Below are 16,746 nucleotides of genomic sequence, written 5' to 3' on the forward strand. Positions count from 1 at the left end.
GAAACGTTAACTCTGTTTTCTCCTTCACAGATGCTGCCAGACCTGCTGAGCTTTTCCAGCAACTTTGTTTTTGTTCCTGATTTACAGCATCCGTAGTTCTTTTGGTTTTTCTTTATTTGCCAGTTATTTTTATGGCTTTTTGTTCTGAAACTGCCCCACAAATGGAAGTATTTCTCCCCATCAATGCCTTTTGTAATTTTTAATACTTTTTTGAAGCCCCCTTTGTTTTAGAGGGGGAAGCAAAAGCAATAGCCTTCACAACTTACTCTTATGGATGCATTCTCTCAATTCTGGTAACATCCTGAAAGTCTTTTCAATACCTTCTGTCTTTCATTGTTGTTTTTGTAAAATGGGGACCAGAGCCATACTTTGCAGCATATGGTCAAACTTTACTCAGAAATGATCCCTTTTGTTCATACAGGAAGGTTAATATTATGAAACCTTCAAGATGCTTCATTACAGTATGGTGAAACAAAATTTGCTGTACAATCCGCATAAGTTTTCCACAATGGTCTGTGCCATGAATGTCTAACCTTGTTTCATACATCCTGATCAGCATAATAAACTGTTAGCCCTTTTGTCAATGTGTTAATCTCCTAAAAGCTTCAATTACTCCCTACCTGGCATAATCAAGCTCAACATCTGGTAGGTTCACTCCAGCGTTTTAAAAGACTTGAGTTTGTTTTGAGACAAAGTTCAAAGTCTTCAGGCTTTCTTTTATTTTTCTATGATTGCGAGGCCTGGGCAACATAATAAAGCTGATTGCCTTCAGCCTTAGATCTCAAAATCGATCTGCAATGTCAAGTGACACAACAAATACCTAACAATAGAGATAACAAGCTGTAGAGCTGGATGAACACAGCAGGCCAAGCAGCATCATAGGAGCAGGAAGGCTGATGTTTCGGGCAGTTCCTACTATCTCAAATACCTAACAATGTTAAGCAAGTAAATGAACACATACCCCTGTACTGCTTTGCTGGGGAAAAAAATTCAGTGCATATTCCCAGTTGCCAAAATACCCTGCTGTGTCCGAAGAGCAAACCGATAGTGGGGGGAAGGATTGGCAGAAGCCATTGCAAGCAAGTCAGTATATTGATGCGAGAGAATGACAAGCATAGCTTGTCATTTCCCTCTCTGATGCTAACTTATCCTAGTTATGTTTTAACTGGCTTGTTCGTTTACTCACTTGCAAGTACCTGGTGGCCTTCGTTTCCACTCATTTGTTCAGCATGAGACTCTCAGACTGAGTGCATTCACACTCGTTTACCAATTGCCCACTTTCCCGATTTTTCAGGCTGGTACACACTTTTCCCCATTTGTCCCTCTCCCAAACTGCGACAACTTCCCCATGTCATTCCAACTTTACCTTGACGTAGCAGTATTGTCTGTCGCTCTCCATCTCCAACCCACTGTCCTAAAACAAAATGACTTTCATTACCCTACATACATTTTGTTTTTAGAAAGGGTCAGTAAAAGAAAACTTAAGAATTCCACAGATCCATTGAAAAGTTTAAAAAAGAAGCAGGAATAAGGTGGTAAGTGATTGATTTGCATTCTCTGTATACTGGGAAGTGTGCAATATAGCAATAATAGAAAAGAAAGTGTTTGTGATAACGACAATACAAGCAGGGAGGCCCAGGTTCAAGTCCCACCTGCTCCAGAGGTGTGTAATAACATTGCTGTTGAGGTTGATTAGAAAATACGAGTGACGTTTTGAGAAAAGGATGAAGGTGATAACAATAATTGGTGTCAAATGCAGGTTTATGCAAATTCTCTTCCTCTGTGAATAAAGCAATTGGAGGTCAACTCCGATATTTACAGAACGGAAGGAGGTCATTCAGCATATTGGTTCCAAGCTGGTCAATTAAAATCTGACTCCAAAAATTTTATTTGCATAGCCCTGGATGCTATGACAATGCAAGTGAATATCTAAATGCTGCTTAAATATGTTGAGAGTTTCTAACTTAACCAAGCTTTCAGACTGTAAATTCCAGACTCCCACCACCCTCAGTTAAAAACATTTTCCTCCACTCTGCTTATCTCTTAAATCTCTACCCTTTGTGACCCCTTTTCCATGTTATCTCTTTGCACCCATAATCTATCAGCTTTCGCCTTTCAATCCTTGCTACTCTAAGGAAAACAAGTCTCTGCCTGTCTAATTTTCCTGACAATTCAGATCCTGTAACCCAGGGAGCTTCCTGGTAAACCTCTGCACTCTCTCTAAATGTGACTAGAACTGTATGTGTACTCCAGAATTTTATACAGTTCTTAAGTATTTTATACTTCTTTAGGGTCTGTGCCATATTGAGTCCTCTATATCTGTCAGAAACTGCATTTTTTCCTTAATCCTAACCTTCGTGTCTATTGCTCTCCCAGGTTCTCCAGTCTTGTTCCCACCTCTGTCTTCACAGGAACCTATTGACCTTGTGCTCATGTTATCTCCTCCCTGAATGTCTCCTACTGCTCTGGCACAATTTTATCTGCAAGTAGCTGCTTCTAGTTGACTTGGGCCAAATCATATCTTTTTCTCAAGCACAACTCCAGTCTGTTCTCTCCCTTGCCTACGCATTGTGGGTCTACCTACAACACATGTACTGCAGCAGTTCAAAAAGGCAGCTTGTCATCACCTGAAGGGCACTAGGCATGGGCAATAAATACTGGCCCAGCCAGCGATGCCCATGTTCCATGAGTAAATTAAAAAAAAAACTCCCTTTGGAGAGAATCAACCTTTTATTTTCCTAACCAACCAGTTCAGATATGTTATGAAACACCTCTGGAGAAGGTAGAAATTGAACCCAGTCCTCCTAGCTCAGAAATGGGGGACACAACCACTGTCCTGCAAGAGCCAAATAATATCTTCATAATATTAACCACTTGGTGGGGGTACCATTTAATTTTGGTTTTATTCCCGATCATTCCTTATCCTTTTGCATAACTATCCTAAATTTAACTAAGTTATGGGCACTATGTGCAAAATGCTTTCTACCTGTTTGGGCTTTTTTCCAAGTATTAGGTGCAGTACTGTCCCCTCTTTGTTATGGCTTTTTTGTATACTGGCTATAAAATTTCTCTTGGATGCAATTTAAGAATGTTGCTTCCTCCCTACCTTGCATACTAAAACTATTCCAGTTAAAATTTAGATGGTTAAAAGATCCCCTAGTATTATTGCCTTATTAATCTTACACTTCTGTGAATTTTGATGACATATTTAATCCTCCATTTCTCCCTAAATGTTTGGGTGCCTATAATGCGCACTAAACGCTTTGTTTGCCCTTTTGTTTTTAGTTTTTTTTCCATGTGGCCTCATTTGATTATCATTCCAATATATCATCTCACCTCACTGCTATGATTAATTCCTTGATCAATATTGTGAACTCCCTCCCTTCTCTTCCACAGCCCTATTTCGTCTTGAGTATTCTATACTCAAGAACGTTGAGCTGCCCATCTTTCATCCAAGTCTTGGTCATAGCTATGATATTGTACTCCCACGTGGCTGTCTGTGCCCTCAGCTCATCTATTTTATTCTTCAGGTTAAAAGTACCATGGCCTCGGTTTTGGCTGACATCCACGGAGGGAGCATTACTCACTGTTGTCCATGATCTAGAAATGGTTTATGTGGGAGGTTAGGGAATTCCCTCATAGCATGCCTGATCCCCTCGTTCTGACAAGTGGTCACCCATTCCCCCTCTGCCTATATTTCCTTAAGCTGCAGGCTGATTGTGCCCTGAAATGTGCTATTTACAAAACTGTCAATGTTGTGAATGCACAGTTGTGCTTCTAGCTGCCACACGATTTCCAAATCCTGGATCTCAAGTTAAAGCTATTGGAGACACCTCCTGTACCCATGGTCATTCAAACTACCAGAATGCAGGAAGTGCAAATCATAAGCGAGAGCTTCTCAGTCATGTCTTAACTAATATGGACCACAGTAAGAACTAGAACCACTTAATTCTATAGTTTTGAAATTCTAAAATATTAATTATGGAGTTTATAAGTTATACTTACAGTCTTAACCTAAGGGTCTTGTGAAAATCTGTAGCTCGGGTTGTGGGTGAGGTTGTTGATTTGCTCGCCGAGCTGGCTGGTTATAGTTCAGACATGAATTCCTAGAGGCCTGGTTCTCCACCTATAATGCAATCAATAAACATGTGGAATTAGGTACCATATACAAACCCTGGCAAAAAATGAACCGGAAATGACACAAAACACCTCAACAGACCGGATCATATAAATACCAAGCGGAGCAGAACAGCATCACTTCATTGGAGGCCGCACTGATGATGTTACCTGGCATGGTGATGAAACGTCTTAAATATAACCAACCAGCTCAACGAGCAACTCAACAATCTCCGTCTTAACTAATTAAATATTCAGTCAGAAGTGACAAGTGAGAAATACACATCAATTACCAACCTAATCTTCTGTGCTATCACACTTTGATTTTGTTGAAGGAGCTCCGCTGCTGGTCTGTTTGTTTCTGGGACCTCTCCGCATTCACTACTCCTTTTAACCACACTACCGTCACCAGTCTGTCTGTTTCTGGGACTTCTCCATGCTTGCAACTTCTTTTAACCTTAATGCCATTGCTCTGGACTGTCATGTAACTCCATCACTGATCTGTCCAATTCTGGGACCGTTCCATCCTCACTGCTCCTTTTAACCTCACTGCCCCTTCTCCAGAATCCCACGCAGCTAAGCCATCAGTCTGCTCACTTATGGGACCTCATTTTAAGGTTGAGGCTGCCAAATATCTGGTAATTTGATGAAAACAGCATAAGTGCCTCATGATGTACAAACCATTCGCTGTGTCAGCCTGAAATTAAGTGTGCAATTTTTATATTTAGTCTTATAACATCTTAATACCCCTTCGGATAGCAATTAAAAAGCACCCCAAGAGCATGTTCTCTGTAACTTAATTACCGTTAGCCTTCTAAACACACTATTTTTTATTTAAACCTGGCAAGAAAATAATGTGGAAAGAAAATCATAACCACGTTCCAATGCTTCGGTTGCTAATTGGCGATCTGTGGCCTATGCAGATTTAATTGTTCACAATGGGACAGCAGGCTGCCAATGGCCTTCACTCCGCAGTGAGGAAACTAAAATCATACTGACCTTGCTTCTCATTCCCTGGGAAAGGAACATATCTAATTTCTACTGTAAGGGATTCAATTCACTCATTAGCTTTTAATAGGAGAAGGAGGAGGCAATGTGGCCCATCGAGCCTGCTCTGCCATTCGATAAGATCATGCTTAATTTGATTGTAGCCTAAACTCCACTTTCCAGTCTGCAACCCTTGACTCACTTGTCAAAGAAATATCTGTTGAACACAGTGTTGAGTATATTCAATGACTTGGCCTCTATTCTGTCTGTGGAAGGAAATTCCAATGACTAATGACCCTGGGAAACAGAATTCCTCCTCGTTTCAGTCTAAAATGGCAATTCCCCAATTTTTATCCTAGTTCTAGACTCCCTCATGAAAGGACACATCCTCTCAGCAAATACTCAATCAAGCCCCCTCCAAATAGTAACCATTTCAATAAGATTGTCTCTCTTTCTTTTGAACTTTAACAAGTATAGGCCAACCTGCTCATGTATTTCTCACAAGAAGACATTTCCGTCTCAGGAATTAGTTAAGTGAACTTTCACTGCTTCTCATGCGAGTCTATCTTTCCTTAAGTAGGGGGAACAAAATGTCGCAGTACTCAAGGTGCAATGTCACCATGGCACTGTGCAATGGTAGCTTGATTTCTCTACTTTCATCCTCCAGCCCCACACTTTGTAATATAGGCCAATATTTAATTTGCCTCTAATTACTTGCAATACATCAATGCTAATCGTTTTATGATTTATATACCGGTCTCATAGATCCCTCTGTATTCTCTCCATTTAAATAATATTCCACTTTCCTATTCTTCCTGTCACAGTAGACGATTATCCCACAATACACTCCATCTGGCGAACCTTTGTCCACTCACTTGACTATCTATCTTTCTGAAGAATCTTTGTGTCCTTCTCATAACCTAGTTACTCGTATTATCAGCAAATTTGACTGCAGTCGTTCCGGCCATTCAAATCATTAATACAAATTTCAAATAATTTTGGCCTCAGCACCGATTCATGTGGCTCTCTATTAGTTACAGTTTGCCATCCTGAAAATTATTCATTTATCCTGATTCTGTTAGTTTGTCAATTCTGTAACCGTGCAAAAACAAGATCACCTCCAACACCATGAAGAGTGATCCCTTCATGAGGCACTTTACTGAATGTAAATCCATTGTAACTACTGCTCCTCTTTATACACCTTGCTTGTTACATCCTCAAGGAAAATAAATTTGTCAAACACGGTTTCTCATTCCCAAAAACATGTTGACTCTGCCTGATTGAATTAAAGGCTGGAATCTCCACAGCCCCTGAACAAAGTGGACATTGACAAATTGGTTGGGAAAATATGGTGAGATCAGCCGGACTGAGATTCTTGGTGTTGCGGGGATGGGGATGCGGGTGGGAGAGGAGACAAAGTCTCAGTATCCTACAACATTTACAATCTGTTACTGCTAGCTGTGCCATGGCTTGTGCTGCATTCACTTGATTGAGGTCCATGTAGACGTATTCCAAGACCCTCCTTGTTGACAGGTCCGTAGTTCACTGTATGGTGGAGTATACTAAAATGTTGATTGTGAGTGGTGTGAATGCTGACTCTTACATTGCTTATGAGGTTGAAATCATTTGCAATCACAATGTCCTGCATTTGGAATGAACACAGTATCCAACTGTGTGGGATACAAATCTTGGTCACCAAGCAATCTCAATTATGTCAGTGGTCTTCATAGATTGATCATAGGCATCTCAGTGAAGCCAAAGTGATCCGAGGCAACATTAAAAGTCTCAACTGCAAGCTGCAAAGCACACAGATTATGCAGTATCTCATAGGCTGCTTAGGGGAACAGGATGGGCCTGCTTCACCACGAAGTGTAATTTTCTGCAACATTCCCTGATATGCAATGCTGCCGTACTTGTGTGATACAGGACTGCAAGGACAGGATCTCAATACTCACACAACACTTACAATCCACTACTGTCTTGCTGTGATACAATTGGTGCTACATTCATTGAAATAAGGTCCAATACCAAAATTAAATGCAGAGACATTCCACTGCCATTGTGTTCTATTATCCATTGTATGTTAAACTGTTATTTGGGAATGGTGCAAATGTTGACTGCTTGCATTATTCTGGACCTGTTCTGCATTTTATGTTCCTGACACTAGCTCATTGCAAAGGGGACTGTTGGATCCAGCCACAAGCAAGGGTTATGGACACGATCGCTGTAAGGCAATGAAGGTGTGCAGAGAAATGGAGCAGGAAGAGATGTACCAGGGATCCCAAGACCAGCATCTCTGGTGGCTGTTGAGCAGCTTCCATGTGAAGTGGATCACAGCTGAAGGTTCTCACAGGAGGGCCAGAGTCTGTATTCCACAATACCATTTCCTCCAAATGAGTGCAGTGCAGTTTTTGCGCAGACTGAGGATGTCCTGGGGCACAATCATGGGACTAGGCTAATGGCTGGAGCAGGACCAGCGACATGAAAGTGCGGATGGTCTTTTTACCCCAGTGGAAGTCAAGGCAAAAGCTGCATTGACCTGTTATGCAATTGGCTTCTTACAAAGAGCCTTGGGGATCCCATGTGGGATCTCCCATGAGCCACCCACAAAGGTGTCAATGGCTGTTATCAATGCCATTTGTACCAGCCAAATCACATGAATTCAGCTCCTTTCCCTGTGATGAGGTCAGTGCTGCAGCTCAGGTAGTAAGCTTTGGTAACGTCACTGGCTTGGCTGGCAGCACTTGATCTGGGGCACGGCTGGTCTTTAAACTTAGTGCCAGCATCTGGAATTCTGGGAGATCTCAACCGTACTGAGAACTCTCCCCTCAAGTGCAGGGAAGCTAGGTCAAGACAGAAAACAAAGAGGTTTGGTGTATAGATAATGAGGCAAGTTGAAGGGAATAATGTGTGAAAACTCACTAGGGTTCACTTGAGAAGTCCTCTATGAAACTTACCAGAATTGGCACTTAGCTGATTTCAGGAAAAAAGTTCACCTGTGATTCTCTAAATGGTCTGCAACTACCTCTTTATTAACAGATTCAGCATTTCCCAACAACAGACGAATAGGCCTGCAGGAAACTGTCATTTGTTACTTTCTGCCTCTCTCCTTTCTGGATTAGAGGCGTTACCAATATGGCCTTCCATCCTGCTGGGATCTTTCAGGAAAATGGGATTTGAAGTGTTACAACCAATGTAGATATTTGTTCATGTACGCAGGAGAAGCAAGAGTTATCAGGGATGGTTGCAACTGTGAAATTCGAAACACAAACAGAACAGCAATGATTTTATTGAATGATAGAGCAGGTTCAAGGGGCTGAATGGTCTACATCTGCTCTTATCCCATACGTACTTCTTTTAAGGCACTAGGATGCAGGCCATTGGGTCCCAATGATCTGTTGATACTTGTTAGTCTTGCATGTGGTGCTTGGATCACTATGAGGCAACAATTGGGTTTAATGGACAATACCTAATGTGATTTGGAGACAACGAAAACTGTGTCGTAATAAAAACGAGAAGTGTTGGAGAATTTTGGAAGCAGTTTGAAAGAAATGTCATATTGGATTCAAAACATCGATACCATCTCTCTCTATAGGGCCTGCCATTCCTGCTGAGTTTCTCCAACACTTTCTGTTTTTTCAAAATCTTTTTGATACTACCACCAAATCTCCTGTTTTACAAATTAAATGCTTAACAAGCACTAGCCACCAGGGTGCAGTGTAACAGCATCAACAGCAATAGGAGAGGGTAGGAAGAGAGAGTGGGGACTAAATTAAAATGGAGTTGGAGAGGGAAATAATACACTACACTGCGCCCATCTCTCTCTCTGAATGCTTCGCGGGTGCTTGGTCCCTCTCCAAGCGCACACAGGTTTGAACTTAGCCGTGGAAGGGAGGCAGACAGTCAAGATTGATGACCCCCCCATGGTCCACTGTCTGGACTGTTGGTGGTCACCTCAGCCAGGCCCAAGAGCAGGCCTATGAGGAGATAGTCCAACTTGCCCACCTTCTGCTTCGCACAAGGGGCCCAAAGAGAAGGAGCAGGGGTGGAGGTGTTGATGGGTGGGTGGGGGTTGGTTGGGTGTGTGGGTGGAGGCGGCTGAAGTGCACCCAAAAAGGACAGCGACACATTTTTTTCCGAATAACTAAACAGGGTGTGCCTTCGACCAACATGGCCCATGGACTCCACAAGCACCGCAAACTAAACGGCTGTGCTGGGAGCCCACAAACTTCACTCAGCAAGCTGCCGTTACACGGGGCTGGTGATACAGCATCATCACCCCAGGTCTTTGATGGGAAGTGGGAGAACATCCGTGAAGAGGGCACCCCCAAAACAAAACATCAGAGGGGTGTCAGGGTGGTGGCTAAAAGTAGAGGAAGCAGCAACACGTATAACATACTTTCTGTTTTTACTTCAGAAATCCAGTACCTACAGCACTTCGCTTTTGAAAAAGAAACATATCACTTATTCATTTCATTAAATATTTATTCAGGCAAATTAATTGTTTTCTCTACAGCTTTTATTTGTTAAAGACCCTGACGGACATCGCTGCAGGTAAAATGTGACAATTCCTCCAATTTCATCAAGAAAAAATTGTTCTGGAATATTTCAGTGCAAGATCAGTAGAGGGCACTAATGATCCATTCACCCCTGTGTAACATTTCCTATCTTCGAACAAAAACAAAGTTGCTGGAAAAGCTCAGCAGGTCTGGCAGCATCTGTGGAGGAGAAAACAGAGTTAACGTTTCGGGTCCGGTGACCCTTCCTCAGAACTTTCCTATCTTTGTCTGGCGGGATAGAAAATACAAGGGCTGAATGTCAGTGTCATTTTCTTGAGTTTATTGAAATGTTTGTTCTCTGCAAAGCCCAGTGAGTTTTTTTTTAATGCGATTGCCCTAAACCTGCCAGGTTAAAAATGCACAGCACCTCTGTGTCACTATCCTCTTGCCTGATTTCCCCAATTGGTTCATGTCCCTGCCAGATTCCCAGGAAAGCATCATATTGAAAGTTGTGCATCCAGTCAAGTGCTGCCATTCTGTGCAAGGGGTAATTGATGCCACATTTTGCAGACAGGGACTTGGAGCTCCTGGGGGAGGGAGTGGTGCAGAGGAGGGCCATCCTGTCACCCCAGGGCTGGCAGAAGGGACCATGACGCCAGCTCAATCTCACTCAGTCCCTCCCTTTCTCTCACTCCAGGAGAAAAGGGCCCATGGTGGGACTGAAAGAGCCCGGACAATGGCGTCACATAGAAACATGGAAAATAAGTGCAGCAGTAGGCCATTCGGCCCTTCTCGCCTATACCACCATTCAATATGATCATGGCTGATCATGCAATTTCGGTATCCCACTCCCACTTTCTCTCCCATATCCCATGACCCTTGCCAACAAGGTCAGAGGTTAATGCAGTCTCCACTATCCGGAGAAATGCCCTGCCTTGCAGGAAGAAGCTCTATTACCTTCTCAGCTCTGCCAATGTAAATGGCACTGGCTTCTCTTTGCTGCCTCTCACTCTACTCCCTCTGCCACCTCCAACCCCAGGAACATGCTCTGCCATTCTCACTGCCACAATGCAATATCTTCCCTTACTCGCTGTCACCCATCCCATATAACCCCTGCCTCCCCCCCCCCCCCCACCACCCTATTAACTCTGTATGCCTGTTGCACCGTCTGCTCACTCACTTCATTTTTACCCTCAGCATCAGCACCAATTACTGTGCCACCCAATTTCATCTCACTGAATCCCTCCCTTTCTCTCACTCCAGGAGAAAAGGGCCCATGGTGGGACTGAAAGAGCCAGGACAACAGCTTCACATAGAAGTATCGAAAATAAGTGCATTCGGCCCTTCTCGCCTATCCCACCATTCAATACGATCATGGCTGATCATGCAATTTCAGTACCCCATTCCCACTTTCTCTCCCATATCCCTTGATCCCTTTAGCAACAAGGGCCAAGTCCAGCTCCCTCTTGAATATATCTAACAAACTGGCCCGGACAGCTTTCTGTGGGAGAGAATTCCACAGGTTCACAACTCTCTGAGTGAAGAAATTCTTCCTCACCTCAGTCCTGAATGCCCATCCCTTATTCTTCGACTGTGACGCCTAGTTCTGGACTTCCCCAACATAAGGAACATTCTTCCCACATCTAGCCTGTCCAGTCCCATCAGGATTTCAAAAGTTTCTATGAGATCCTCCCTCATTCTTCTAAATACCAGTGAGTACAAGCCCAGTCAATCCAGCGTTTCTTCATATGTCAGTCCTGCCATTCTCAACAATCAGTCTGGTGAAGTTTTGGTGGAATCCCTCAATAGCAAGAATGTCCTTCCTCAGACTAGGAGACCAAAACTGCACACAGTAATCAAGGTGTGGACTCACCAAAGCCCAATATAACTGCAGCAAGACGTCCTTATTCTGAGACTCAAATCCTCTCGCTATGAAGGCCAGCATGCCATTAGCTTTCCTCACTACCTGCTGCATCTGCATGCCAACCTTCAGTGAGTGTTCCGCCATGACACCCAGGTTTCATTGCACCTCACCTTTTCCTAAGCTGCCACCATTGCGATAATAGTCTGCCTTCCTGTTTTTGCCACCAAAGTGGATAACCTCACATTTACCCACATCATATTGCATTTACCAATGTTTGCCCTCTCAACCACTCTGTCCAAGTCACACTGCAGTCTCTTAGCATCCTCCCTCACAGCACACACTGCCACCCAGCTTAGTGTCATCTGCAAATTTAGAGATATTGTGTTCAATTTCTTCATCTAACTTGTTAATGTATATCGGGAACAGCTGGGGTCCCAGCACTGAGTCCTGCAGTACCCCAGTCATTATTGCCTGCCACTCTGAAAAGGACCTGGTTACACAGACACCCATACAGTACAAGCGAAATAGCCCTGCTAGCACTACCGGCTGTACATGAATGTTATTAACCTACTGCGCGCAGTCCAAATCAGTGTAGGGTGTATGAATCTGAGCTCCCCACCCTCTATGAGGAGAGGGCCCACACTAGTCCTTTAGGGCTGCTGAAACATCCAGGTCCCAAAAACCAAGTGAGAAGCAATTGTCTAAAGTTGTGTTATTGTCCCAATTCCTTTACTGTGAGTGTATCCTATACATGCCAAAACTCCTGACCCTTGTTCGTGATGCATTCTTTTGTTTGTTTCCTGCAGGTACCAGTGGCATTGCCATGGTCTCTGTGACCTAGATGGCAGTGCCAAAAGACGCCCACTCCTCCAACTCCTGAGGAAGAGAGTGTGAAGCACCAGCAAGGCTGCCTCCTGCACCCTCCAGCAGCTCGGGAGCACCCTCAGTTAGCTCGATTAGAGTTGGGAGCATGTGCTGGTTGGCACTTCACACACACGTCTCTATTGCTGGCTGAGGAAGAAGTCCTCCAGGTCTCTGGCAGTCGCACTACTGCTGAAGACCAGGCACCCGCTCCAACCTGGATAGGAGAAGACACCGCGGTGTTGCATTTTGCATCCAGTCAGAAGACGAACCACACATAGACTTCCCAGATGCTTTCTCCTTCATGACACCCCAGAGGTGGCTGGGTCCTTCCACCTTTAGCCTGCCTCCCATCCCCAATCCTGGGGACTCCAAGCCAAGGAGGGGCACTTGCATATGGGTCTTCCTGTCAAAATGCCCCTGGGGTCACCAGACAGTAATTCTAAGGCAAGCGGGCTCCACTGTAGAGCAGATTCGGGGAGGTAGCTGGTGATAAAAAGAGCAAAGATGAGCTTCTGATGGCATGTAGATGACACAGGTGACATGTCAGCGTAAACACGTTGTCATACGTGTAATTTCATTAGCAGCAGTGTGAGTGAATGTCTGTATAGGTATAACCACAATATTGAAGGTTCAGAGCTGAGCCAGCCTTAGCGTTACTCAATGTTCAAAAGTCCAAGGTGTGAAAGTGAGCAGCTTCTGAACCACATGTAGGCTATGGGTAAATGGCAGGGGAGTTCTATTTTGGCCTCTAAGGTCAACCTTTCCAGATAGGAATACATTGCTACTGCATTACTGCATTAGTGGGATTGATCTGCAACACTGCATGATATTTTCAAGAGCTCCTTGGACAAGGAGTTTTGGACTGCATGCAGTCGGTTAATGTCAAAGGTTCACATATAGTGTGTAGAATTTTCCTCTGTACTGTCTGGGGTCTGCCTGATGCTGATGTTCTTTGAAGGGCGTCTCATCGCTCAAAATTGAAGGCCTCTCCCTCACAGAATGAGACACTCTGGGTGTGGTGACGGCCATTTTAATCTCGGTTGCTCGTTGTTATTTACAACATGATGAAAGGAAACACCAGTCACTCCTTACACAGTGAGTCTCACACTCAGCCCCTTCATATCTGTGAATCCCCAAATATACACATTCACTTCTTAGTAACTCTCCCCATCAACTGCATGGGGCTCTGAACTTGCCCACGTTCCACACCCAAATCCAAACTCCTTCACTTTACACCCACCCCACCCATTCTCAGGCACATCAAGTAAATATGCCAGAGCTTATCCTTGCAAGGAAGCCAAGGTTTTGGTGTCTATCGATGATTCTCCTTTCACATGACCTACGTCCATTCAATGCTTTGTCGTCTTCTCCTTTTGTAGATCAAGTTGACCCTTTTACAGTTCTTATCTCTTCTGCATCCCAGCATGCTGCCTACAGTCCCCAGAATTGAGATCCTCTGTTTTCTTCCCACTGGAGTGGCCCCTGATTAATCTCTCTTGACTTTCAGTGATCAGACTCCAGAATTGATCATAACCCAACCTCTTCAGCGACATAGCAATGAGTGTTCAGACTCCCTGACTGTGTTTTCCTTTCAGTCCATCAACTGGTTTCACTGGACCTACAGGCTGACTGAGGCTCACTCCCTGGACTGTACAGTTATGCATCCCTGACTGTAATTATCCTGAGTGGCTGACTGACCATGCCCAAGTCCCTAGTTTGCTATTGGAGGCTCCCCGACTTACTGTTTCATGTGGTTCAGGATTTTATCACATGGTAATATGTCAGCATCACCATTATTGTGCTGTTCTTTGTCAATGTTCTTAGAGCAATGTGATTCCTTCTGATGAAGGGTCTAGGCCCGAAACGTCAGCCTCTCTGCTCCTATGATGCTGCTTGGCCTGCTGTGTTCATCCAGCCCTGCACCTTGTTGTCTCGGATTCTCCAGCATCTGCAGCTCCTACTATCTCTGATTGTTTTATCAATTCTTTCCTCTCAAATCTAGGAGACACATTGAGCATTAATTCCACAGGTGCTGAAGACATTATTTTCCCCATAATATTCCTTCCAAGCAGATAATTTTCTTTTTTGATCTCAGAGAAATTCTCTATAGGAACCTTTTCCAATTCTGCTGTCCCACATTTTCCAGTAGGGGTCACTAGATAGCCATCATGAACCCCAAGCATGATCACAGTTTTAATTCATTCTCTCTTGCCTAGAAGCCAAATGCAATGCTGCAGTTCCCCAACCAAGAACTTAATCGGTGCACTATCCAATGCTGGTCTGTGGGCCTTGATGCTCCTCTGACAGAAAGGATGCAAATTTTGTCAGTGACTATTGCATTTCAAAGCAACCACTTCACTGCAATTTACATTCAGTGAAGAACAAACGCGCAATTACCTCAAAGTGTGTAAAGGTGCTTCACATCCAAGAAAGGCACTTTCACAACAATGGGTCTCAATGGGCTGTATGGCCCGCTTCCACACTGTAGGGATTCTATGATAACGTGGGGAAAACACATCAGCCAATTTGGGCACATCAAAAAATCCCACAAGCTGCGATGTGACAATTACTAGATAAGTTGTTTTTGATGGTTTGGCCTGGTTGATAAATATAGAAAATCAGGAGGAACACTGTTGCTCTTAAAAAAATGCAATGGGACCTTTTACCAGAGCAGGTCAGATGGGGCCCAGGCTTCCATATGAAGGACTGAGCCAGTTACACTGCAGCATTCCCTCAGTACTGTGTTTCCATGCCAACCTAGATTCTTCCAACTCAAGAAGCGAGAGTGCTACCACCTAACCATGTCTGATTCCTTTATCCCTTTCATTGGCTGTTAACTATAAAATACTTTGTAAATTTATAATACTTTTTTACTTTTGCTAACACTTGCCAGTAAAAATAGATTAATTATTAGTGAAGGTAGTCCACTGCGGATGAAATGACTATACTCATAGTGGAGTTCGAGGAGAGATATAAATACTGTTCAGTTGTGGAGGGATGTTGGTCCATGGGGCCAATAAGGGTCAGAATGCCACTTATTTGAGGGATGCAAAAGGTTTGATGGATGGCAATATTTCTCAGTGTCAGAAAGGCAAAGACCAGCAGATTAGTGGAGGCAAGGTGTAAACACAAATGATACAACATGAATGGGCTATATACCACTAAATCCACCAAGAGGGACAAGAGTGTGGTGACTCTGCTTTCACCTCAGACAATTCAACTGCAGAGAGACTGAGGTGATTCCAAACTGTGTTAGAAGCAGGGCTGGCCAGTGTGAGAGCTCTGCAGGAAATGTATCCAGCATGTTAACAAAGGAAGAGGGAGATTGGGAGCTCCATGTTGGACAAGTATGTGAATTGAATGGACTAACACATGCAGAGGGAACAGAGGGATTGTTGGGTGAAGCATTTTGTTGTCCTGTGCTGAAGATAGCTCTAACATGAATGCGTTTGGTTAATTGCATTAATTAGTGCCTCTCTATTTCCAAAGTAGCGTGACACATATTATTGTGATCAGCAGTTAGAAATTAATACATGTGCTTTTGAGTTATTTGTAGAAAGCCTATTTTAGATAAACACTTCTCAGAATTACATATGACTCAAACAGCCGTGGAACAAGTAATAGGTGCGTATTGACATATCACTATGAAGAATTCAGGATGTCCCAAAGCTCTTCAAATTTATTTTGAAAGTATAACCATTTGTTATTTTCCTAGACAAATGTGGCAGTCAGTTTGAACACAGCAAGCTCCCGTGACCAACACTGAGATTGATAACTGACTAAATCTATTTTGGAGATGTTAATTGAGGGAATGAATGTTCGTTACGATGCTGGGAGAACTCCACTGGCCCTCTGCAAATAGTGTTTGAGACATTTAATATTCTCCTGATAGGACAATCAGTTAAAGGTATAATCTTATAGACATTACATGTGCATAAACCAAATATATGGGCTAACTTGGCATCCACAACAGACACTGAGAATTATAGATGCCAGTGTCCAACCGACTCTGTTAACTCCATATTAAGGAAAGGCTGAGTCTACTGTACCCAGCAAAAGCAATGGAGTCTGTCAGCATCCCAAATGTGGAACTGACGAATTTCTGCTTCAGAACCAGACACATGCCTAGATGGGCAGTTACAACACACTGGAAAATGGGCCAAATATTTCCTGTTATAAACATCAGAACAAATCCAATGCAGATAATCACTGCCACATTGGCCTATCTCCAGTCATCAGTGAACTGATGGAAGATTTAATCAAAAATGCCGTCGAGCAGTATTCACTCACCAATAGAGATAGTAGGAACTGCAGATGCTGGAGAATCCGAGACAACAAGGTGCAGAGCTGGATGAACACAGCAGGCCAAGCAGCATCATAGGAGCAGAAAGGCTGACGTTTCGGGCCTAGACCATG

This window comes from Rhincodon typus, chromosome 10 (genome assembly GCF_021869965.1).
Source record: "Rhincodon typus isolate 14 chromosome 10, sRhiTyp1.1, whole genome shotgun sequence".
Lineage (NCBI taxonomy): Eukaryota > Metazoa > Chordata > Chondrichthyes > Orectolobiformes > Rhincodontidae > Rhincodon > Rhincodon typus.